Source organism: Caretta caretta, chromosome 2 (genome assembly GCF_965140235.1).
Source record: "Caretta caretta isolate rCarCar2 chromosome 2, rCarCar1.hap1, whole genome shotgun sequence".
In the NCBI taxonomy this organism is placed as follows: Eukaryota; Metazoa; Chordata; order Testudines; family Cheloniidae; genus Caretta; species Caretta caretta.
Window position 1 is genome coordinate 2,128,606 of NC_134207.1, and position 25,478 is coordinate 2,154,083.

Here is a 25,478-nt window from a genome sequence, read left to right on the forward strand (position 1 = left end):
TAAGTTTTAAACAATTTAATACTGGTACACAGCGATGATGATTGTGAAGCTGAGTTGAAGTGGTGAAGTCATAGGGTGGGATGTTTCCCAGGGAATGCCTTACTGCTATGGAGGGAGGGGAGGCAGCATAGCAGACAGAGACGCACACCCTGTCTGAGAGAGAAAGATGCGCATTTCCCCTTTAAGTAGCTGACCCCAGGCTTAAGTACATTGCCTTGTTAATTAAATCAGCTTGCTGAGACCTGAGACAGCAGCTACTGCCTAGAAGCTCCCTCTGTTCTGAGCCCTGTCATGTGTGCCCCCTGCTCTATGGAAGATGGGGTAAGCGGGGTGCAGGAGCAGGGTGGAGGGGGACACTCTGACATTAGCCTCCCTCTTCCCCCCTTCCTCCATACAGCAAGCAGGAGTCTCTGGGAGCAGCTCCAAGGCAGAGGGCAGGAGCAGCACAGGGCAGTGGGGGAGGGACAGCTGAACTGCCGGCAATTGCTAACCTGCTGGGCAGCTGTTGCACAGGGAACTTAGGGGAGCAGGGAGCTGTTGTGGGGCTGCCGGCCCACCCTGGTTCGAAGCCCCCACCAGCTAGCTGCAAAGGGCTGCTCTTCCTGCAAGCAGTGGACAAAGCAGGTGGCTGCCAAAGGATGTTAGAAGGGAGCATTGCACAACTTTACACGCGCATGTTCCCTAATTGATCATCAACGAAGCAATGGAACAATGTTAACCGGGACGACTTTAAGTGAGGAGTTACTGTAAATAATATTAACTGACCTTTTGGAGGGGGGGGGGCTCAGGAGCTTGGGGGAATCAGTCTTTCTTGCGGGATTTGCGGGATCTAAGGTCTTTGCAGCGGGAGCGGGATTAAACAAATAGTCCCACGCACGGCTCTTGTGCAAAATACCTCTTTTGGGGGGAAATTCGGGACTGGGAGTGTGCTGGGGTCACCCTGCAGTTAGTAACCAAGGCTGCTGGAAGCCACAGTGCGGCTGGTGTGTTGCTGGCAGGCTGTGGGGGTCAGAGCTGCTGGCCCAGGGCTGCGGCTACACACAGACACTCAGGGTGTGACTGGCAGGCTGTTTGTGAGTGGCCTAGGCTGGGAGCTACAACAACAAAGCGTTGTGAGGCACCCAAGATTGCAGGGTAGGTGCTGACACAGCCCCTCACTGGTCCAGATTGCACCCTGGAATGTGACATTGGGCTGTGAAAAAATCCATCAAATTATCCCCCACTCCTGAGTCAGTCAAGGCCCTTTGCATAGGAAGGACCCTGTGTCCTGTGTGATCTGCAATTGCAGGGGAATTTGTAGAAGTGGGGAGGAATCCCCTTGGGATCTGTCAGTGGTGGTGCCCAAACTCAAGTCGGGACCTTAGCTGAGCCTGGGGCCAATCTTTTCCCATCATCAGGCTGGTGGAGATTTTGGTCAGGCTCATGGATGCTGTGTGTCCCGCTCCTCCACAGGAGAAACAGGCTTTCCCATCTCTGGTGCACTCACATGCCTGGAGACAGGTGGGGCTGCACCACATCTATCTGTGTGGGCTTGACCAGGGCCAGGCTTCCTTGAGTCTGAGGGCTGAATCTTGGGCAGGTGCAGAATGTAGACGGAGTCTTCCTGCGTTCCATTTGTCATTCATGAAGCCTGGTGTCTGTCCTGAGACACAGGTCCATAAAAGCCTTCAACTTGGCAGGAGAGCCTACCCATGTCAGCTCGTCCTTTAATTCATCACACTGATTGAACTGAAACTGATGGAGGAGTGCGACATCATCGCAGAGGCTGTCTGTGGCCAAGTGTCTAAACTGGGCAACATAGGAAGGGGCCAACCCCAGAGTTTCCCGGTGCATATGTAAGGCAGTCTCTGCCGTGTGAGTTTTAGCTGATTTGCCACAAATGGTAGCAAATGCTTGCAGGAAAGAAGCCCAGCATGTCAGCATGGGGTGATCCTGTTCTAGCCTATGTTAGGGCCTCTGCAGTAAGCAAGTTAAGTAGCTGCCCCACCTTGACCTGGTCCATGGCATATTCCTGAGGCTGGAGCATAAACAGGAGTCTGCATTGGGTAATAAACATGCAAAACTTGCAGATGGTGCCATGGTATCTCTCTGCGAGCGGAACTCTAGCTGGTGTCACAAGGGGAGATGTGGGTACCTGCAGCTGCTCCGAGAGCTGCAATGTGTTTCCGCAGGGAGACATTTTCTGTCTGCAGTTGCCATATGTGATCTCTCAGGCTCTGGTTCTCAGCCTGGAGGACAGTGATGTGTTCCTGCAGACGCACAGGCCCCTGCGGCATCAGTGCGGCGGAAGACCCAGCAGTGTCCATACTCAGTTCAGGGGTTCAGCAACAAGGCCTAGAAGAGACCGAGGTGGTCTGAGCAAACTGTCAGGGCCCATACACAGGCAGTCCCACCTACCGGTCAAAGCTCAGAGCAGAGTCGGCTCGTGGGCAGGAATCACACCAAGGGTGGCAGGACGAGTCAGAGTCAGAAGCCACGTCAGGTGTGAAGGCCAGCGTCAGTAACTGGGGTCAGGATGAGGCATAAGGAGGGGGAACCGGGCAAGGAGCCAGGAACTTGGTTGTAGGGGCCCCGTTGGCGCCAGGCCTGGCCAGATTGCTCAGGCAAGGGGTGGCCCAGGCACACCAAGCTTTATGCCCAGTGGTGTCCAATCAGCAGCTGCTGTTAGTCCCCGGACCCTGCTGACGCAGCAAGTGGAGCATTAGCAGCGGTTTCCCTGCCTTGCCGCGCGGTGGCAGAAGGAGCAAGGTTCCCACTCGGCGCGCCCATGGGCCTGGGTTCGAGGCCTGCGGTGCCTGACAGTAGGCAGGGGGTTGGCAAGGCCAGCTGGCAGGGGGGTTGGGGGGCTGAGGGGTTGGCAAGGCTGGCAGGCAGGGGGAGCTGGATTGGTGAGTTGGCCTGAGGGTGGAGGGCTGGGTGGACGAGAGGGGGGTGAGTCTGGCTGAGGGTGGAGGGTGGGCAGGCGAGAGGGTGTCAAGACCACTTGAGGGCCGGGGCTGGGCGGGCGAGGGGGCGGCGAGTCCGGTTGAGGGCCGGGGCTGGGCGGGCAGCAGGTGGGTGACCAACCATGGCTGATCGCTGGAGTTGGGCAGAGCTAAGATAATATCCTGTAGACGTGGTTCTCGCTCCTGTGCTCTAGCGGGTTCCAGTATTTGATCGTCGGCGACGTTATCCCGAGTGAGAGTGTGGTTTTGCCCCCCAATGGTAGCTCCACACTCGGGGCAGCTGCTCTGCTGCATTGGGCGGCCGCATTCCCCAATAGTGTACAAATGGCCCTGAGGGCATCTGTACCAGTGGCCCCTGCCGAATTGCATGGCCTCTGTTATGACCCTCTCTGCCTCGGAGAGCTGAAGTCCTGTAGCAGGAAGCCACTCATCAATCTTCTCCAGCACCCTCTGGAGAGATTCCTCCCGACTCTGGGTGAAAGGTTCCTGTCGCTGGAGGACGCCTATGGCTTCGTTAGCAAGTGCCACGGCCTCGGTGGATAACGACACTGGTTTGTTTTCGTAGCCACTCAGCCGCTCAAAGATGTTTCCCAGGTACGATATCCTCGTGATCTCATTCCTGCATTCCCTGAGCTGCTGCGCCGTGAAGGCGTGTCTGTTTCTGTTCCACAGCCTCTATCTTCCTTTTCAGGTTGCGTTCTCTCGCCACTGTGCACTTCTGTGCTTGCTGCTTCAATCTGGAGAGACTTGCGAAGAAATTTAGTGTGTTCTCCAAGTCCAGAAGGCTCTGACGGGAGACAGTGTTCATAATGCTTCTTTCCATACCCGCCCAGGTCACGAGGTCTCTGTCGCTGTTCAGCCAAAGGAGCCGTTGCTGCTTTCCAGCTTCAAGTTCTTCCCTGGTTCCCTGAATCTTCAATTTGATCTCCTCGATTTTTTGCTGTATGGCCTTGATCACGTTGTTGTAATGCGTGTTGTGCTGGATGGGTGTCGCGCATTTGGGGCACACCTTCAGCTGGACGTGTTGGGTCTGACTGTTGTCTGGTTCTCCATCCATCCAGCGATCCAGGCCCTGCACCTCCAGAACGTGTCCACAGTCTTCTAAGACAACGAAACGGGCATCCGGCTCGTCTTCGGCCCCAAAGAAAATCTCTGCCAGCTCGTCTCTGTGGCATGTGCGACACTTGGGAGGACACGGCTCTCCAAAGAGGCCTGCGCAGGGGTGGCTGCAGCTGAGTGATTTTTGGCAGGGCTCATTGCAGTGGGGGCGACTGCACCTCTCGGAGCACAGCTGCGTACACCGGTAGTGCCTGCATTTCTAGGAACAGGGCTGCATACAGGGGAAACAGATCTCCCCGCAGGGCTTATCACAGTGGCTGTGTTGGCACTTGCTGGGGCATTTCCTCTTCCATGGAGGACAGTTCTCAAAACACAATTCCTGACACTGGTGGGAACACAGAAGGACCCTTGTGCACTTGTTACGGCAGTGGACGTGCAGCCTGCCCTGCACACATTCATAGCAGTTTCCTTTGCAGTGGTGTCCGCACTCAAGTTTCTGTTTGCATGTCTCAAGGCAGATCGGAGGCATTTTCTGCTTGTAGCATTCCGTTCTCATTACTTGAGAACCGGGCAGAGTAACATCAATCATTTCCTTGCACCTGCAGGTGCTGCAGGCTTCCCCACAGCGGCGCGTGCATGGGTGTTTGCATTCCAGAAGCTGCTTGCATGGCTCCTGGCAGAGCCAGTGATCAGCTGGCATGTGACAGGGGACAGTCTGGAGGTGCCCACACTTGGGAATGACTTTTTCCACTTCCACGGAACAAGGTTTGCAAGGTTCCTTGCACTTTCTGGGACACCTGTGGTTGAGCTCACACAGCTTGGAGCACGGGAACTGGCAAACGTATAGGCCGTGATCCCTGTCGTATGGGTGGCAGCGGCGCGCACAGGGGTGGCCGCATTCCAGCCGGGTTTGGCACTGGAGCGTGCAGCCTCCGTCAGGGATTTTACTGAAGTCCGAACTCTCCTTCACCACTGTCTTGGTATCGGGGTGATTGTGACACACCAGCGTCAGCCCTTCCCCCATAAGTTTATTTCTCTTTAGGAGACGTAGAATATCTTTCCACAGTTTGCTGTTGGACCCAGCTGCAATGCCGGCTAGGTTTCCAATGCAATAGAAGCCCTTCCTGGCCCGTGACAAAGCCACACAGAGCCGATTTTTATCCTGGAGGAAACCAATCCTCCCTTCTCTGTTGCTTCGTACCAGCTAGAGAAGAATGATGTCATTCTCCTCCCCTTGGAAGTCATCCACGGCGTGGACAGCCACCTCTCCCATGTCCCTGCGCCTCATCAGCGTGCGGATCTTCAGCACCTGGCCGTGGTAGGGGGTCAAAACGGTGACTTGGCTCTGGTCGTATCCCTGCTCCAGGAGGTATCTGCTCAGTGAGACCAGGAAGGAAGCCTCAAACTCATTCCTGTAGCTCTCGGAGTCAGCGCTGTGGCTCTCGGCCGCTGTGTGCTGGATGAAGAAGACGCTGCTCTCCATGCCCTGCAGACAGGGAGAGTTGGCACACTGAGCATTTCTTAAAATGAGTGGGAGGAGGCAGAGCTGTCCCACCCGAGGCAAAGGAGCTGGGATCCAGTAACCGCCCTGTAACTCTTGCTATTCCTTTAACCCCCTTTGTCCCAAAGAGCTTTACAGGTGGTACCAGCTCATTCGGCCGCAGCCGAGGGGAGGGACTGAGCGGCCATTCTGTGCCAGTAACGCTAGGCTGCTTACCCTGCGAGCTGCTGCTACTGTGGGCCGCGAATGTACTAGAGCAGAAGCATTTGGCCTCTCTTCTGAGTCCCCTGTGAAGCACCTTGCCCACGACTGGCGGCTACAGAATAGGGTGCGCTTCCAGGAGCCGTGCAGAGGAATTCGATGCAAAAACTGAACTACCACTAACCCTCGGGGTAGGCAGGAGGAACTAGCCAAAATATGAGTCATTGGGCTTTGCCTGTTTGCAGCTCATCTCCCATGGAGACGGGTTCACATCCCACTTCCTGACGCTGCCGGTCACACCTCAGCAGTAGCATAGAATTACAGGTCTGAGACTTGTTTAGAATCATAGAATCATAGAATATAAGGGTTGGAAGGGACCCCAGAAGGTCATCTAGTCCAACCCCCTGCTCGAAGCAGGACCAATTCCCAGTTAAATCATCCCAGCCAGGGCTTTGTCAAGCCTGACCGTAAAAACCTCTAAGGAAGGAGATTCTACCACCTCCCTAGGTAACGCATTCCAGTGTTTCACCACCCTCTTAGTGAAAAAGTTTTTCCTAATACCCAATCTAAACCTCCCCCACTGCAGCTTGAGACCATTACTCCTCGTTCTGTCATCTGATACCATTGAGAACAGTCTAGAGCCATCCTCTTTGGAACCCCCTTTCAGGTAGTTGAAAGCAGCTATCAAATCCCCCCTCATTCTTCTCTTCTGCAGACTAAACAATCCCAGCTCCCTCAGCCTCTCCTCGTAACTCATGTGTTCCAGACCCCTAATCATTTTTGTTGCCCTTCGCTGGACTCTCTCCAATTTATCCACATCCTTCTTGAAGTGTGGGGCCCAAAACTGGACACAGTACTCCAGATGAGGCCTCACCAATGTCGAATAGAGGGGAACGATCACATCCCTCGATCTGCTCGCTATGCCCCTACTTATACATCCCAAAATGCCATTGGCCTTCTTGGCAACAAGGGCACACTGCTGACTCATATCCAGCTTCTCGTCCACTGTCACCCCTAGGTCCTTTTCCGCAGAACTGCTGCCTAGCCATTCGGTCCCTAGTCTGTAGCTGTGCATTGGGTTCTTCCGTGCTAAGTGCAGGACCCTGCACTTATCCTTATTGAACCTCATCAGATTTCTTTTGGCCCAATCCTCCAATTTGTCTAGGTCCTTCTGTATCCTATCCCTCCCCTCCAGCGTATCTACCACTCCTCCCAGTTTAGTATCATCCGCAAATTTGCTGAGAGTGCAATCCACACCATCCTCCAGATCATTTATGAAGATATTGAACAAAACCGGCCCCAGGACCGACCCTTGGGGCACTCCAAGGGTTTAAACTCCAAGGTTTAAAACCAAGGTGCAGAGGATGAGCATGAAGGAGCCTGTTCCCTCTGGGAGGAAGGAGGATTTAGTGCTTAGGGCACCCCATGTGTTTGTTTTTCCTTCAAAGCACCTCTTTTCGTGTGTGTATATTAACCATTAAAACTCCCCTTGGCCTCCCCAGCTAGAAGGAAGGGCCCCCACACCAGACACCTAGGCGTGCACGCAGAAAAATGACTACGGCTGGTTGGACAAGTTTTTGAAATTTCAGTTGTTTTGCAGAAATCCTCCCTGAATGGTTAGCTGAGCACGTTTCCTTTGTTGTCCTCCAGCTTCCCGAGCAGCCAGAAATTGCTGAATGTTCAAAATCCCCTCAAATGTTTTTTGGGATATTTTTTCCTTGCATTCTCCAGCCAGCCCTACAGATGAGGATGAGAACAAACCGAAGGAAACAAGCCAGCCCTGGGCAACTCCCCCATTTACTGCACCGTGGGGCTGCAGTGCTGCCTGACAGGGCTAAGTGGGGCAGAAATAGCTGCACTCACAATGCCCCAGTCACAGGACCCAACAGAGTCTCCACCAGCCGGTCCTGTTGGCTTCATCTGGATCCAGAGGAAACCTAGACTGATAAATAAACACTGCCCTGAGGCGCACGTGGCAGGCTCCTTCAGTGAGTCAAGGCAGAAGGATGGGAGAAACGAGCCCTGCAGTTGGTTTCTTGCTGTACCTTGGGCTTGTTAACAGCTTCAGTGGGATGTGTCTAATGAATTAGAATCTCTTTGGTAATAACCATGGCCTCGTTCCCCGCACTCCCCAAACACTCTTGCCCGGGCTGGCAGGTTGTGACACAGGCAGCTGGATTTCCCAGCTGTGGAAAATGTTTCCACCTACCTTGATCTTTTCATATTCAGCAACGGCATTGTGGTCTTTGAGCTGTTTGTAAAAGAGTGGCACCAGCAGCCGGGAAATCTCTGGGCACATGCGGTGCTGTTTGAGACAAGAACGGGACACCCAGCTGAGAGCCAGCGAGTCTCCGCCAACTTGCACGGGCTGAAATTGTGGAAAAGCAGCATCACTTGCCCCATAACCTCCGCCGTGCAGAACACAATGCCATCCGCAGCCTCAGAAACAACTCTGACATCATAATCAAAAAGGCTGACAAAGGAGGAGCTGTCGTCATCATGAATAGGTCGGAATATGAACAAGAGGCTGCTCGGCAGCTCTCCAACACCACTTTCTACAAGCCATTACCCTCTGATCCCACTGAGAGTTACCAAAAGCAACTACAGCATTTGCTCAAGAAACTTCCTGAAAAAGCACAAGATCAAATCCGCACAGACACACCCCTGGAATCCCGACCTGGGATATTCTATCTGCTACCCAAGATCCATAAACTTGGAAATCCTGGACGCCCCATCATCTCAGGCATTGGCACCCTGACAGCAGGATTGTCTGGCTATGTAGACTCCCTCCTCAGGCCCTACGCTACCAGCACTCCCAGCTACCTTTGAGACACCACTGACTTCCTGAGGAAACTACAATCCATCGGTGATCTTCCTGATAACACCATCCTGGCTACTATGGATGTAGAAGCCCTCTACACCAACATTCCACACAAAGATGGACTACAAGCCGTCAGGAACACTATCCCCGATAATGTCACGGCTAACCTGGTGGCTGAACTTTGTGACTTTGTCCTTACCCATAACTATTTCACATTTGGGGACAATGTATACCTTCAGATCAGCGGCACTGCTATGGGTACCCGCATGGCTCCACAGTATGCCAACATTTTCATGGCTGATTTAGAACAACGCTTCCTCAGCTCTCGTCCCCTAACGCCCCTACTCTACTTGCGCTATATTGATGACATCTTCATCATCTGGACCCATGGAAAAGAAGCCCTTGAGGAATTCCACCATGATTTCAACAATTTCCATCCCACCATCAACCTCAGCCTGGTCCAGTCCACACAAGAGATCCACTTCCTGGACACTACAGTGCTAATAAACAATGGTCACATAAACACCACCCTATACTGGAAACCTACTGACCGCTATTCCTACCTACATGCCTCCAGCTTTCACCCTGACCACACCACACGATCCATCGTCTACAGCCAAGCTCTGCGATACAACCGCATTTGCTCCAACCCCTCAGACAGAGACAAACACCTACAAGATCTCTGTCAAGCATTCTTACAACTACAATACCCACCTGCGGAAGTGAAGAAACAGATTGATTGAGCCAGAAGAGTTCCCAGAAGTCACCTACTACAGGACAGGCCTAACAAAGAAAATAACAGAACGCCACTAGCCGTCACCTTCAGCCCCCAACTAAAACCCCTCCAACGCATTATTAAGGATCTACAACCTATCCTGAAGGATGACCCAACACTCTCACAAATCTTGGGAGACAGGCCAGTCCTTGCCTACAGACAGCCCCCCAACCTGAAGCAAATACTCACCAACAACCACATACCAGACAACAGAACCACTAACCCAGGAACCTATCCTTGCAACAAAGCCTGTTGCCAACTGTGCCCACATATCTATTCAGGGGACACCATCAAAGGGCCTAATAACATCAGCCACACTATCAGAGGCTCATTCACCTGCACATCCACCAATGTGATATATGCCATCATGTGCCAGCAATGCCCCTCTGCCATGTACGTTGGTCAAACTGGACAGTCTCTACGTAAAAGAATAAATGGACACAAATCAGATGTCAAGAATTATAACATTCATAAACCAGTCAGAGAACACTTCAATCTCTCTGGTCACGCAATCACAGACATGAAGGTCGCTATCTTACAACAAAAAAACTTCAAATCCAGACTCCAGCGAGAAACTGCTGAATTGGAATTCATTTGCAAATTGGATACTATTAATTTAGGCTTAAATAGAGACTGGGAGTGACTAAGTCATTATGCAAGGTAGCCTATTTCCCCTTGTTTCCCCCCCCACACCCCTGACGTTCTGGTTAAACTTGGATTTATGCTGGAAATGGCCCACATGATTATCATGCACATTGTAAGGAGAGTGGTCAGTTTGGATGAGCTATTGCCAACAGGAGAGTGAGTTTGTGGGGGGAGGGGGGCGGAGGGTGAGAGAACCTGGATTTGTGCTGGAAATGGCCCAACTTGATGATCACTTTAGATAAGCTATTACCAGCAGGAGAGTGGGGTGGGAGGAGGTATTGTTTCATGGTCTCTGTGTATATAATGTCTTCTGCAGTTTCCACGGTATGCATCCGATGAAGTGAGCCGTAGCTCACGAAAGCTCATGCTCAAATAAATTGGTTAGTCTCTAAGGTGCCACAAGTACTCCTTTTCTTTTTGCGAATACAGACTAACACGGCTGCTGCTCTGAAACCTCTCCAGGGATAGTTACTCTTTGGTAACTATTTACAAAACCTTCCTTGGTCCCGGATTAACCCTTTGCTGCATGTTTGTTACAATTCCACCTGCTTCGCGGTGGTAGCTGCTAGCTCTTTGATGAAGAGATTGGAGCATTCCTCAAAGCCAGCACTAGATTGTACTATGGGACTGATGGACCCTGCGTCTAGCAACAAAATCCTAAAGCTGTTATCACCCCCCACCCCCAGCAGCTGGCACGTGGTACAGCCACCCCGCTACGTCCATCCACCATTTCTGTTCCCCGATCGGTGTCACCGAGTGTGTGGGTACGTTAACAGCATTTCCCTATGTCACGGAGTGTGGGGGAGTCCAGGCCCTGCACCCCTCTTCCTGGGATCCACTGAGACTCTCAGCCAGCCAGTAAAACAGAAGGTTTATTGGACAACAGGAACACAGTCCACAACAGAGCTTGTGGGTACAACCAGGACCCCTCAATCACGTCCTTCTGGGGGAGCAGGGAGCTTAGACCCCAGCCCTGGGGTTCCCTGTGTTCCTCCCCCCAGCCTCCAAACTGCCAACTCAACTCACCCCGCAGGTTCCCTGCTGCAGCCTCTGTTCACATTCCTGGGCAGAGGTGTCACCTCCCCCTCCCCCTCCTGGCTCAGGTGACAGGCTCTCAGGTCTCCCATCCCCAGGGCACATTCCCAGGTCAACACTCCCCCCTCCCTGCTGAGTCACATCGTCACATCTCTCCCCCCTTCGAACTGAACTGAGCGGGGTCACTGTGACCAGTGACCTGGGGAAGTTCGGGGCCCCCTCTCCGGGACAGCGCATCCGCTATCAGGTTGGCACTTCCCTTCACGTGGACCACGTCCATGTCGTAATCCTGCAGGAGCAGGCTCCATCTCAGGAGCTTGGCGTTGGCTCCTTTCATCTGGTGCAGCCAGGTCAGGGGCGAGTGGTCGGTGTACACGGTGAAGTGCTGCCCGAAGAGATAGGGCTCTAGTTTCTTGAGGGCCCACACCATGGCCAGGCACTCCTTCTCGATGGCCGCGTAGTGTTGCTCCCGGGGTAGCAACTTCTTGCTCAGGTACACGATGGGGTGTCTCTCCCCCTTTTCATCCTCCTGCATTAACACCGCCCCCAGTCCCGTGTCGGAGGCGTCGGTGAACACCACAAAGGGCTTGTCAAAGTCTGGGTTTGCCAGAACTGGGCCACTGACCAGAGCCTCCTTCAGCGCCCGGAAAGCCTCCTGGCACTGCTCGGTCCAGACCACCTTGTCTGGCTTCCCCTTCTTGCATAGCTCAGTGATGGGGGTGGCTATGGCGCTAAAGTGAGGCACAAATCTTCGGTAGTATCCTGCCATCCCAATAAAGGCTTGGACCTGCTTTTTGGTGTGGGGAGCGGGCCAGTCTCTGATCACCTCCACCTTGGCTGGTTCCGGCTTTAGGCGGCCGCTCCCCACCCGATGGCCCAGGTAAGACACTTCCGCCATCCCCACCTTGCACTTCTCCGCTTTTACAGTCAGCCCAGCCCCCTGGAGTCGGTCCAGCACTTGTCTAACCTGGGACACGTGGTCCTCCCAGGTCTGGCTAAAGACACAGATGTCATCAATATACGCCACGGCAAAACTCTCCATCCCCCTCAGGAGCTGGTCCACTAGGCGCTGGAAGGTGGCCGGCGCTCCCTTGAGGCCGACAGGCAGGGTCAGGAACTCATAGAGCCCCAGAGGGGTGATAAAGGCCGATTTCAGCCGGGCCTCTGCATCCAGCGGCACTTGCCAGTAGCCCTTTGTAAGGTCCATGGTGGTGAGGTACCGAGCTCCCCCCAGCTTGTCTAGGAGCTCGTCCGGCCTGGGCATGGGGTAGGCATCAGATACAGTGATGGCATTGAGCTTCCGATAGTCCACGCAGAACCGGACCGACCCGTCCTTTTTGGGGACCAGCACCACCGGCGAGGCCCAAGGGCTGGCAGATGGCTGGATCACCCCCAAAGCCAGCATGTCCCGGACCTCTCTTTCCAGGTCCTGAGCAGTTTTCCCTGTGACTCGGAAGGGGGAGCATCTTATCGGCGGGTGCGACCCTGTCTGCACCCGGTGGACAGTCAGATTAGTGCGTCCAGGCTGGTTGGAAAACAGCTGTCGGTACGGATGCAGCACCTCCCTGACCTCATCTTGCTGGGCAGGGGTTAGCTGATCCGAGAGGGGAATTGTTTCCAGGGGGGAACCAGCTCTAGTCCCAGGGAATAGATCCACTAAAGGGTCATCTCCCTGCTCTTCCCACTGTCCACACACGGCCAACACCACATTCCCCCTGGCATAATATGGCTTCATCATATTCACATGGTACACCCGGCGGTGGTGCGCCCGGTTCGACAGCTCCACCACATAGTTTACCTCATTGAGCTGCTTGACGACCTTGAAAGGGCCCTCCCAGGCGGCCTGTAGTTTGTTCTTTCTCACTGGGATGAGAACCATCACCGGATCCCCGGTGGCGTAGGCACGGGCCCTTGCCGTGCGGTCATACCAGACCTTCTGCTTCTTCTGGGCTCTGGCCAGATTCTCCCTGGCCAGGCCCATGAGTTCAGCAAGTCTCTCTCGGAAGATCAGGACATACTCCACCACTGACTCTCCATCGGGAGTGGCCTTCCCCTCCCACTCGTCTCTCATCAGGTCCAGGGGGCCCCTCACCCTCCTTCCATATAACAGTTCGAAAGGCGAAAATCCGGTAGACTCCTGTGGCACCTCCCTGTACGCGAACAGCAGGTGAGGTAAGTACTTGTCCCAATCCTGTGGGTGCTGGTTCATAAAGGTTTTCAGCATCATCTTTAGCGTCCCGTTAAACCTCTCCACCAGCCCGTTGGACTGGGGGTGATAAGCTGAGGCCCAGTCGTGCCGGACCCCACATTTCTCCCACAAGCACCGGAGCAGGGCCGACATGAAGTTGGAGCCTTGGTCTGTCAAGACTTCCTTGGGGAACCCCACTCGGCTGAAAATGGTCAGGAGCGCATCGGCCACGGTGTCTGCTTCAATGGAAGCTAAGGGCACTGCCTCGGGGTAGCGGGTGGCAAAATCTACCACCACCAGAATGTATTTCTTCCCCGACCGGGTCGTCCTGCTGAGAGGCCCCACGATGTCCATGGCCACCTTCTGGAAAGGCTCCTCTATGATGGGCAAAGGTCTCAAAGCCGCTTTCCCCTTGTCCCGGGCCTTCCCCACCCTCTGACAGGGGTCACAGGATCGGCAATACTGCCGGACCGTGGTAAAGACCCCGGGCCAGTAAAAGTTCTGTAGCAACCTCTGCCGGGTGCGCCGGATTCCCTGGTGCCCTGCGAGGGGGATGTCATGGGCCAGGGACAGGAGCCTGCGGCGATACTTCTGGGGGACCACCAGCTGCCTCCTGATCCCACAGGACTCTACTTCCCTTGTGGGAGCCCATTCTCGGTATAGGAACCCCTTCTCCCACAGGAACCTCTCCTGGCAGCCTCTGCTCATGGTCCGTACCACCCTGAGGTCGGCCAGGTCCCTGAGCTTCCGCAAGGAGGGATCTTTCCTCAACTCGGCCTGGAACTCAGCGGCTGGGGAAGGGATGGGGACCGGTTCCCCCTCAGTGGCCAGGTCTGAGGCCTCAGCCTCTCTGAGCCGTGCCCCTCGGCCCTCCCTTCCCACCAGGGTAGGGTCCTGCGCCTCCGGTGCGGTACCCTCCCCGAGGTCAGGGAGCAGTGGCCCTCGCCGGCTCTGGCTACGGGTCACAACCAGGGCGGTCTGGGGCTTGCTTGGCCAGTCCTCTAGGTCTCCCCCCATCAAAACTTCAGTGGGCAAATGGTGGTGTACCCCCACATCCTTGTGGCCCTCCTTGGCCCCCCATTTCAGGTGTACCCTTGCCACGGGCACCTTAAATGGGGTCCCACCCACCCCTGTCAGGGTCAGGTAGGTGTTGGGCACCACCCGATCTGGGGCCACCACCTCGGGCCGGGCCAGCGTCACCTCCGCACCCGTATCCCAGTATCCATTGACCTTCCTCCCATCCACCTCCAGGGGAACAAGGCACTCTCTCCGGAGGGACAGCCCCGCGCCCACCCTGTAAACTGAGCGCCCTGAGTCCAGAGCCTCCAGCCCTCTGGTGGAGCTGGCCTGGGGTACTCTTCCCTCCGGGGCAGGTGGTAAACTGGCAGCCCCCCTTTCCTGAGTCGTCTGCCCCTCGTCCAGCTGGGTCCCTACCCAGTTAACCCTGGGTAGGTTGGGTCTGCTCAGTTTGTCCCTGAGCCCAGGGCACTGGGACCGTACGTGGCCTCTCTGGCCACAGTGATAGCAGCTCAGGTCACGTTGGTCCCCTCGAGCGGGTCGGAGGGGCCCGACGCCAGGCGTTCCCCTCGGGAGGGGGTTCTCCCTATTTCCCCGCTGGGAGGCCCCCTGGTGACTCTCTCTCTGCATCGGGGGGGGCCTGTTCTTTTGGGACTCCTCCCGGCTACCCCCTGACCGACTGTTCACAAACTCGTCGGCCAGCTGCCCTGCGTGCTGGGGGTTCTCGAGCTTTTTGTCCACCAACCACAGCCTCAGGTCGGAAGGGCACTGTTCATACAGCTGCTCCAGTACAATTAGGTCAAGCAGGTCCTCTTTAGCTCGGGCCCCCGCTGTCCACTTGCGGGCATACCCCTGCATCCGGTTGGCCAGTTGTAGGTAGGTGACCTCAGGCGTTTTACGCTGACTCCGGAACCTTCTCCGGTACATCACGGGGGTCAGCCCAAACTCACGGAGCAGGGCCTGTTTGAACAGTTCATAGTCCCCTGCCTCCGGCCCTGTCATCCGGCTGTACACCTCCACGGCTTTGGGGTCCAGTAAGGGGGTGAGAAACTGGAGCCTGTCTGCAGGGTCAACCCTGTGCAGCTCACAGGCATTCTCAAAGGCCGTCAGGAAGCTATCTATGTCCTCCCCCTCCTTACGCTGGGCCAGGAAGCACTTATCAAAGTTCCTTGCAGTCTTGGGTCCCCCCTCACTCACCACAGCCGGGGCCCCACTGCTCTTCAGCCTGGCCAGCTCCAGTTCGTGCTGTCTTTGTCTCTCCTTCTCCTGACGCTCATGTTGACGTTGTTTTTCCTTCTCCTCCTGCTCATGTTGACGTTGTTTCTCCTTCTCCTCCTGCTCATGTTGACGTTGTTTTTCATGATCCTCCAGCTCCCTCATTTTCATCTCCCTCTCCCATTCCAGCCGCCTCCGCTCCAGGGATGGGGAGCTCCGCCGGGAGGATCCCCTGCTGGGTGCTGGGGTCAGGGTGCCCTCGGTATCCGCTGGGCTTCCCCCAACCCCTCCCCCAGACATAGGTAGGAAGGGTCTCGGGATGTCCTCGGCAGCAGTCTGACCCCTCCCAGCCCGGTCAGGCCCCAGGGCCCACGCTGCGTCTGCCGGGCGGCTCCCCTCCGGGATAGGGATCGGGTCATCCAAGCGATCCCTCTCCTCCAACTGGGCAATCAGTTGTTCCTTGGTGGACCTCCCGATGCGCAGCCCCCTCTGCCTGCACAGCTCCACCAGGTCACTCTTAAGGCGTTTAGCGTACATCCCACCGCTGCCACCAGTTGTCACGGAGTGTGGGGGAGTCCAGGCCCTGCACCCCTCTTCCTGGGATCCACTGAGACTCTCAGCCAGCCAGTAAAACAGAAGGTTTATTGGACAACAGGAACACAGTCCACAACAGAGCTTGTGGGTACAACCAGGACCCCTCAATCACGTCCTTCTGGGGGAGCAGGGAGCTTAGACCCCAGCCCTGGGGTTCCCTGTGTTCCTCCCCCCAGCCTCCAAACTGCCAACTCAACTCACCCCGCAGGTTCCCTGCTGCAGCCTCTGTTCACATTCCTGGGGCAGAGGTGTCACCTCCCCCTCCCCCTCCTGGCTCAGGTGACAGGCTCTCAGGTCTCCCATCCCCAGGGCACATTCCCAGGTCAACACTCCCCCCTCCCTGCTGAGTCACATCGTCACACCCTATACCCAGGGGTTTGTCTCAGTTATTTATTAAACAGGACCCCCTGGGTTGCTTGGTTACTGTTGTGGCTGGATGCTCCAGCCATCGTGGAGTCTTGAAATCTGCCTGTTGCATGGGGCTTGGGAGAGGGGTGTGGCTGTTTTTCAGCAAGCCAGCCCAGCAGCTCGCTAGCCCCCAGGAGTAGGGGGGGCTCCAGGATCCCGAGCGCATCATCTCAGAAGAGGTGAGGGCGGATTCCCCATCCACTTTCCCATAGCACCGCGGGCTGCAGTTTGGATTCTCTGGGCTTATGTGGACCTGAGTGAAGCAGTGGGGCCTGTTACACCCATGATGTGCCAGGCCCTGCTACTCCCAAGGGGTAACTCTGGCACAGCCCCTCGGGAGGCGCCGGGAGCCTGGGTATGGGCTCATTGCCCTTCTAGGTGAACTGGTCAGGTGACTCGGACACCAGTGCCAGGGATGTGCAGCTGATCTGCAGCTCTGCCTATCCGTCAGGGGACCCGCCACTGCTCCCGGCTGGCCCGATGCCTGGATCAGACCAGCTCGGGGCTGCCGCTGAACCGGAGTTATTTGCTGGGGGGCAGAGGAGGGCACTCGAAAGGACGCTTTCTACCATCTATGCTGGGCTAGGAGATTCTGTCCCTCCTGGCATGGGATAGGGGGAGTGGAGGGGAGCCCCGGACTCTGTCATCCATTCGGGGGCTAATCTAGGGCGAAGGGGCTCTTCACATGTGTGATGTGGCCCATTCGTCTCCATGAGATGTTCTCAGATGAAAGAGAACACCCCCCTGGAGACGCAGGCGCCAACTCCGTGGGTGTTCCAGGGCTGGAGCACCCATGGGGAAAAAACAGTGGGTGCTGAGCACCCAGCAACAGCTCCCCACCCACCCCAAGCACCTCCCACCCACTGGCAGGCCCCATGAATCAGCGCCTTCCCCAGGCCTCCCACAGTCAGCTGTTTTGTGGCAGGAGGCTGGGGGAGGAGCGAGGATGAGGCATGCTCAGGGGAGGGGGCGGAACTGGGTGGGAAGAGGTGGGGCGGGAGTGGATGGGGCAGGGCCTTGGAGGAAGGGGTGGAGTGGGGGTGGGAAGAGGTAGGGTGTGGGGGTGGCCTTGGGGGAAGGAGTGGAGTGGGGGCAGAAGAGGTGGGGCATGGATGTGGCCTGGGGGAAGGAGTGGAGTAGGGGTGGAAGAGGCAGGGCCATGGGGGAAGGAGTGGAGTGGAGTGGAGTGGGGGCGGGAAGAGGTGGGGTGGGGGTGTGGCTTTGGGGAAAGGGGTGGGGTGGAGTGGGGGTAGAAGAGGTGGGGCTTGGGGCTGGTCTTGGGGGAAGGAGTGGAGTGGGGGTGGAAGAGGCGGGGCCTTGGGGGAAGGGGTGGAGTGGGGGTGGAAGAGGTGGAGCATGGGGGTGGCCTTGGGGGAAGGAGTGGAGTGGAGTGGAGTGGAGTGGGGGCGGTGGGGGTGGAAGAGGCGGGGCCTTGGAGGAAGGAGTGGAGTGGGGGCGGTGGGGGTGGAAGAGGCGGGGCCTTGGAGGAAGGGGTGGAGTGGGGGTGGAAGAGGTGGAGAATGGGGGTGGCCTTGGGGGAAGGAGTGGAGTGGAGTGGGGGCGGTGGGGGTGGAGCATGGGAGTGGCCTTGGGGGAAGGAGTGGAGTGGGGGTGGAAGAGGCGGGGCCTTGGAGGAAGGGGTGGAGTGGGGGTGGGAGGAGGTAGGGTGTGGGTGTGGCGTGGGGGCGGAAGAGGTGGAGCATGGGGGTGGCCTTGGAGGAAGGAGTGGAGTTGGAGTGGGGGCAGGGGCAGGGATTGGGCACCCCCCAGCACTTTGGAAAGTCGGCACCCATGCCTGGAGCTGAAAGCAGCCTGACGCAATCGCTCTGCATGCCGTGAACTGCCCCGTTCATCCCCTGGGCTGTTTGCCCCCCCTCCGGGAAATACCACTCTGCGAGACCATTGCTGTCACCGGGCCGGGCCGGGCCGGCTGGTGGAAGGGGCCATTCGACCTCCCACTTAGCATGGGGCCTAGGGGACGAGCGGAGGGTCAGAGCCAAATGCCGGAGCCGGAGGCTCCCCTGGAGCTGTAAGCTAGAGGCAGAGCTGAGGATCGAAGCTAGAACCTGAACCCGGAGGGGGGCAGGGGCAGGGGCAGGGGCCGGGGCCGGGATCGGAACAGGCTGAAGCAGGAACAAGGGCAAGCCCAGCTGCGGGCCAGGCTTATTGGTAGCAATTTGTGGGGGGAAAACATCAATTGAGATTTGCTATGAGTTTTTTTTCCAGTGTCCCATATTCCTTCAGCCCCCTCTTCCAAGGAAGTTCAGCACTTTGAGGGGGTTTGAAATCAGTGAGGGGAAAACTCTTGGTTTGTGTAGATTGGATGAGTTAGTGCAGAAGTTGCAATGTATTTTCTGCATTTGTTTCTCGTGATAACCCTAAGATACAGTTCTGACTGAGGCTTCTATCCTGGTACCGCATCAGTCGCTGGGCTCCTTATACCCATCCTTACGATAGGGCTCTCCGTTACAGATGCCTGTCCTGATGCGTCATTAATGAGTCACAGGTACTTGCTTTTCTTTGATCACACTCAGTCCCGTTGTTCAGGAAGTGGGTGAAGCGTATGCGGTCTGGTTACATTATTCTAATGGTGCTGCTGCCTGGACACTTGTCTTTCCTCTCTTTAATTAATGCTAATTCCCTTGGCAACGCTTCTGACCTAAACTCGGAGTCTGCCTGTGGCTTTTCGAGCACTTAGGAAAACTGGCTGTTAAGCAGAAAGCAAGTCACAAGGTTAACTATGTGATCATAGAATCATAGAATCATAGAATATCAGGGTTGGAAGGGACCCCAGAAGGTCATCTAGTCCAACCCCCTGCTCGAAGCAGGACCAATTCCCAGTTAAATCATCCCAGCCAGGGCTTTGTCAAGCCTGACCTTAAAAACCTCTAAGGAAGGAGATTCCACCACCTCCCTAGGCAACGCATTCCAGTGTTTCACCACCCTCTTAGTGAAAAAGTTTTTCCTAATACCCAATCTAAACCTCCCCCACTGCAGCTTGAGACCATTACTCCTCGTTCTGTCATCTGCTACCATTGAGAACAGTCTAGAGCCATCCTCTTTGGAACCCCCTTTCAGGTAGTTGAAAGCAGCTATCAAATCCCCCCTCATTCTTCTCTTCTGCAGGCTAAACAATCCCAGCTCCCTCAGCCTCTCCTCATAAGTCATGTGTTCCAGACCCCTAATCATTTTTGTTGCCCTTCGCTGGACTCTCTCCAATTTATCCACATCCTTCTTGAAGTGTGGGGCCCAAAACTGGACACAGTACTCCAGATGAGGCCTCACCAATGTCGAATAGAGGGGAACGATCACGTCCCTCGATCTGCTCGCTATGCCCCTACTTATACATCCCAAAATGCCATTGGCCTTCTTGGCAACAAGGGCACACTGCTGACTCATATCCAGCTTCTCGTCCACTGTCACCCCTAGGTCCTTTTCCGCAGAACTGCTGCCTAGCCATTCGGTCCCTAGTCTGTAGCTGTGCATTGGGTTCTTCCGTCCTAAGTGCAGGACCCTGCACTTATCCTTATTGAACCTCATCAGATTTCTTTTGGCCCAATCCTCCAATTTGTCTAGGTCCTTCTGTATCCTATCCCTCCCCTCCAGCGTATCTACCACTCCTCCCAGTTTAGTATCATCCGCAAATTTGCTGAGAGTGCAATCCACACCATCCTCCAGATCATTTATGAAGATATTGAACAAAACCGGCCCCAGGACCGACCCTTGGGGCACTCCACTTGATACCGGCTGCCAACTAGACATGGAGCCATTGATCACTACCCGTTGAGCCCGACAATCTAGCCAGCTTTCTACCCACCTTGTAGTGCATTCATCCAGCCCATACTTCCTTAACTTGCTGACAAGAAGACTGTGGGAGACCGTGTCAAAAGCTTTGCTAAAGTCAAGAAACAATACATCCACTGCTTTCCCTTCATCCACAGAACCAGTAATCTCATCATAGAAGGCAATTAGATTAGTCAGGCATGACCTTCCCTTGGTGAATCCATGCTGGCTGTTCCTGATCACTTTCCTCTCATGCAAGTGCTTCAGGATTGATTCTTTGAGGACCTGCTCCATGATTTTTCCAGGGACTGAGGTGAGGCTGACTGGCCTGTAGTTCCCAGGATCCTCCTTCTTCCCTTTTTTAAAGATTGGCACTACATTAGCCTTTTTCCAGTCATCCGGGACTTCCCCGGTTCGCCACGAGTTTTCAAAGATAATGGCCAATGGCTCTGCAATCACAGCCGCCAGTTCCTTCAGCACTCTCGGATGCAACTCGTCCGGCCCCATGGACTTGTGCACGTCCAGCTTTTCTAAATAGTCCCTAACCACCTCTATCTCCACAGAGGGCTGGCCATCTCTTCCCCATTTTGTGATGCCCAGCGTAGCAGTCTGGGAGCTGACCTTGTTAGTGAAAACAGAGGCAAAAAAAGCATTGAGTACATTAGCTTTTTCCACATCCTCTGTCACTAGTTTGCCTCCCTCATTCAGTAAGGGGCCCACACATTCCTTGGCTTTCTTCTTGTTGCCAACATACCTGAAGAAACCCTTCTTGTTACTCTTGACATCTCTGGCTAGCTGCAGCTCCAGGTGCGATTTGGCCCTCCTGATAACATTCCTACATGCCCGAGCAATATTTTTATACTCTTCCCTGGTCATATGTCCAACCTTCCACTTCTTGTAAGCTTCTTTTTTATGTTTAAGATCCGCTAAGATTTCACCATTAAGCCAAGCTGGTCGCCTGCCATATTTACTATTCTTTCGACTCATCGGGATGGTTTGTCCCTGTAACCTCAACAGGGATTCCTTGAAATACAGCCAGCTCTCCTGGACTCCTTTCCCTTTCAAGTTAGTCCCCCAGGGGATCCTGGCCATCCGTTCCCTGAGGGAGTCGAAGTCTGCTTTCCTGAAGTCCAGGGTCCGTATCGTGCTGCTTACCTTTCTTCCCTGTGTCAGGATCCTGAACTCAACCAACTCATGGTCACTGCCTCCCAGATTCCCATCCACTTTTGCTTCCCCCACTAATTCTACCCGGTTTGTGAGCTGCTGCCCCACCATTATTTAGGCCCCTAAGTGCCCAGTTGCTCAAAGGAGCTGAGCACTGAGCAGCTCCCAGTGACTTCAGGCAGCGGGGCTCTTGCTCAGCCCTTTCGATAACCCAGATGTTTATTTCAGTGCCCACATCTAGGCAGTGGACATGGAGAATTCTGCCCATAGTTCACATTGTGCCCATCAGCTGCGTTGGTGAAACACATGTTTTGTAGATCCGGCCTGGGGAGCAGCCCAAGGCCTCCCAGTGCATGCGGTGTCCTGGCTTGGTGTCTGTTCAGCTACTTGCCGTTATTCCCCACCCTGACACCGTCAGCCCTCCCCAGAGTTGTGACACAGAGTGAGGATCTTCCGGAGACCGTCTGCGTTCACAACCAGCCAGGGCAGTTACTCAGAGGCTCTCCAGATGGACAGGGATGATAACTCACATTGCCACTGTACAACCCTCCCACCAGCTACCTGAGAGGGTCACCAGCTGCAGCGAGCAGCTAACCCTGCCGCAGGGAGGGGCCTGGGGAGCGATCGGTGCAGCCGGGCCCCTCCCAGAGACATGGACAGCATCACTCACCTGATAGAGCAGCTGCACATAGGGGATCTGATTATTTATCATGCGCTCGAACAGGGAGATGCCGAGGAAATACTTCTTCTCCAAGGTGTAATCGGCGGGTTTGGGTCGCAGCTGGAAAACACGGAGCCAGTGCTGGGTGCTCGGCCAGTGGGAAGGGGCTGGATTTTGATAGCGGTGACCAGATTCCAGAAGAGTGGAGCTACAAGGGAGCTGCGGAGCTTTAATCTCCTGCGCTCCTGGATCAGCTCTAAGGAAGTAGCGGCCATCACACAGTTCCCCTTTTGTGGGGAGGCCGGGGGCTCGTCTGCCTGGGCTCCGCAGGAGGAGCTCTGAGCATAGCCTGCGGCAGCTCACACCCCTTTGCCCAGCCACTCACCTGCCTTCCTGCCCCTGCCCTGAGCCGGGGCCGGCTTCCTCTCCTGCGCCGCCCCGGGGTCGATCTTCAGCCAGTCGCACATGTCGAAGTGCCCCGTGGAGCGGCCGACACTGAGACGGGGTGTGACGGAGCGGGACGGTTCTTAATGTTTCCTCTGAATGCTGTAGGGGTGCCTCAGTTTCCCCTAGGCATTTCTTAAGTCTCTAGGGGGTGGGATAAGGGGGTGGGATTGTTGCAGAGCAAAAGGCCAGGGTACATAAATGGCCGACACTCTGTCTCCTGGCCACTGATGGCCTGGGCCCTTCCCCCCTGCAAGGTGAGAGCTAAAGGGTTGGAGAACAAAGGAATCCGGTGACCTCCCGGGCCCGGAAAGGGACAAAGCCCAGAGGAGGAGGGGCTGGAGAGAGTTTGAGTTGGGGCTGGTTGGGGACATGGAGTGAAGGGCAGACGGGGTTGTCTGGCTCACTGCCCCCCCAAATGGATCCGGCTGAGGAGTCCTGTTCTCCGTACCTACAAGCTCTGTTAGACCCTGTTCCTGTCATCTGCTTCGTAGGGAGCAGTTCCAGAGCATCGCCTGGGTACTCCGTGACACGGGGCCCCAGCCGCCCACCCCAGCTGGGCTCGGATGGGGGAGCCCAGCCCTGGGGAAGGGGCAGCGGGGTCCTATGTCCTCCCCACCCCCGCCTCACCCAGGAGCGCGCCAGGTTGTCATCGCGGATCTCCGCGGCCAGCTCTGTGTCCGTGAGGATCCCTCGGCGGCGGAGCTCCAGCACCGTGGTGCGGTAGGCGATGCTCTCCTTCTGCTTCTGCAAGGTCTTCCGCATCTGGGGTGGAACAGAGCATGGGCCCGGGGCACAGGGCGGGGCGGGCAGGGAGAGCCGTGCTCTGGGGGGGAGGGAGAGAGTGGGGCAGGGCAGGGGAGGGAGTGAGTGGGATGGGGGAGGGAGAGCCGCTCTCCAGGGGTGGGGGGGGGTGAGTGGGGCACGGCGGGGGAGCGAGTGTGGTGGGGGAGGGGAGAGCAGCGCTCGGGGGTGGGGGAGAGGGGCAGGGCAGGGGAGGGAGAGCCGCGCTCCCGGGGCGGGGGGGGGAGTGGGGCCTCCCGCCCAGCGCCCACCCGATCACTTGGCTCTCGCTCCCCCCCAGCTCTGTTCCCGGGGCATGCAACGGTGCTCACCCCAGAGCCCCGCGCCCCACATGCTAGCAACGTACCCAGCCATGCTGGTGCTTCTCCGCGGCCCCCAGAAGCCCGGCAGCTGCTTTTGGCGAAGGTTCCTCAAGGAGCAACCTGCCACCTTGTCACTTCTGCTCCTTCCCCCACCGCGCACCACGCCGGAGGGCTGGAACCGCAGGATCCCTGCGCGGGGGGCAAGAGGCAGGGCTGGCTGCCTGGGGCTGACTACACGGACCCCCGTCCCAGAGCCTGGCCTGGCCTGATGCTGCTAGTCAGCTCGGCTGGGAACCTCTTCCCACCCCTCGCAAGCGCGGGAGGTCACATCAGCCCCATGTGGGGGCTGGAGGTCGAGCCTGGCCGCCAGCCCACGGGGACAGGGTGGATTGTGCAGGGCTGGAAGCAGGGGGCTGGTCGGTGCGTTGTGCAGGGAGAGGCAGCGGCCGTGCCGACCTGAGATGTCCGGCAATGCTACCCCCTCACTGGAGAAGCTGGACCCGGAGCTCAGCGCCCGCGACGGGACCGGCCGTGCCCGGAGCTTAGCGCCCGCGACGGGACCGGCCGTGCCCGGAGCTCAGCGCCCGCGACGGGACCGGCCGTGCCCGGAGCTCAGCGCCCGCGACGGGACCGGCCGTGCCCGGAGCTCAGCGCCCGCGACGGGACCGGCCGTGCCCGGAGCTCAGCGCCCGCGAAGGGACCGGCCGTGCCGGAGCTCAGCGCCCGCGACGGGACCGGCCGTGCCCGGAGCTCAGCGCCCGCAACAGGACCGGCCGTGCCCAGAGCTCAGCACCCGCGAAGGGACTGGACGTGCCCGGAGCTCAGTGCCTGCCGTACCCGGAGCTCAGCACCCCCAAAGGGGCCGGATGTACCCAGAGCTCAGCACCCGCCATGCCTGGAGCTCAGCGCCCACAGCTCAGCGCCCGCGAAGGGGCCGGACCCCTCCAAGGGGCAGGGCAGAGGGACGGCAGCATTGAGCTGTGCCGCAATGACAGGGTTTGCTGGGGGAACAGCTGCTATCTCACCTTGCAGGGGGCAAGGGCCAGGCCATCAGTTGCCAGGAAACAGGGTGTCGGCCATTCTCTGTGTCCAGACCCCTGCACACACCTGTCCTCTAGGGCTCTGCAATGATCATACACCCTTATCCCACCACCTAGATACTTAAGAACTGCATAGGGGAAACTGAGGCACCCCCACACTAGTCAGAGGAAACATTAAGAACAGTCCCGCTTAGTCACACCTGGCAACGGATGGCCTGGTCCCTTCCCTTCCCCCCTGCAAGGTGAAAGCTAAAGGGTTGGAGAACAAAGGAATCAGGTACCCTCCTGGCCCAGGAAAGGGACAAAGCCCAGAGGAAGTGGGGCTGGAGAGAGTTTCAGTTTGGGGCTGGCTGGGGACATGGAGTGAAGGGCAGACATGGTTGTCTGGCTCACTGCCCCCCAAAATGGACCCAGCTGAGGGATCCTGTTCTCTGTACCTACAAGCTCTGTTTAGACTGTGTTCCTGTCATCTAATAAACCTCTGTTTTACTGGCTGGCTAAGAGTCACGTCTGACTGCAGAGTTGGGGGGCAGGACCCTCTGGCTTCCACAGGACCCCACCTGGGTGGACATCTGTGGGAAGCGCACGGAGGGGCAGAGGATGCTGAATTCTCCGAGGTCAAACCCAGGAAGGTGGAAGCTGTGTGAGCTTCTTGCCCTGCAGACAGTCTGCTCCCAGAGAGGAGACTTCACCAGAGTCCTGCCTCGCTTCGTAGGGAGCAGTTCCAGACATCACCCAGGGACTTCGTGACAACTGGTGGCAGAGATGGGATGTACTGCACCCCGTGGATGGCGCTTCCTGCAGTAAGTGACTGAGGAGCAGTAAAACAAAGGGGGATTGATGAGAACCAGGCGTGCTGAAGGCTCAGAGAGGAGT

General features: G+C 56.6%; 1 pseudogene; it reads right to left on the reverse strand.

Annotated features, from left to right (window-relative positions):
- Positions 1 to 24,988, reverse strand: LOC142070914 (NFX1-type zinc finger-containing protein 1-like; annotated as a pseudogene).
- Between the last annotated feature and the right edge of the window lie 490 nt (positions 24,989 to 25,478).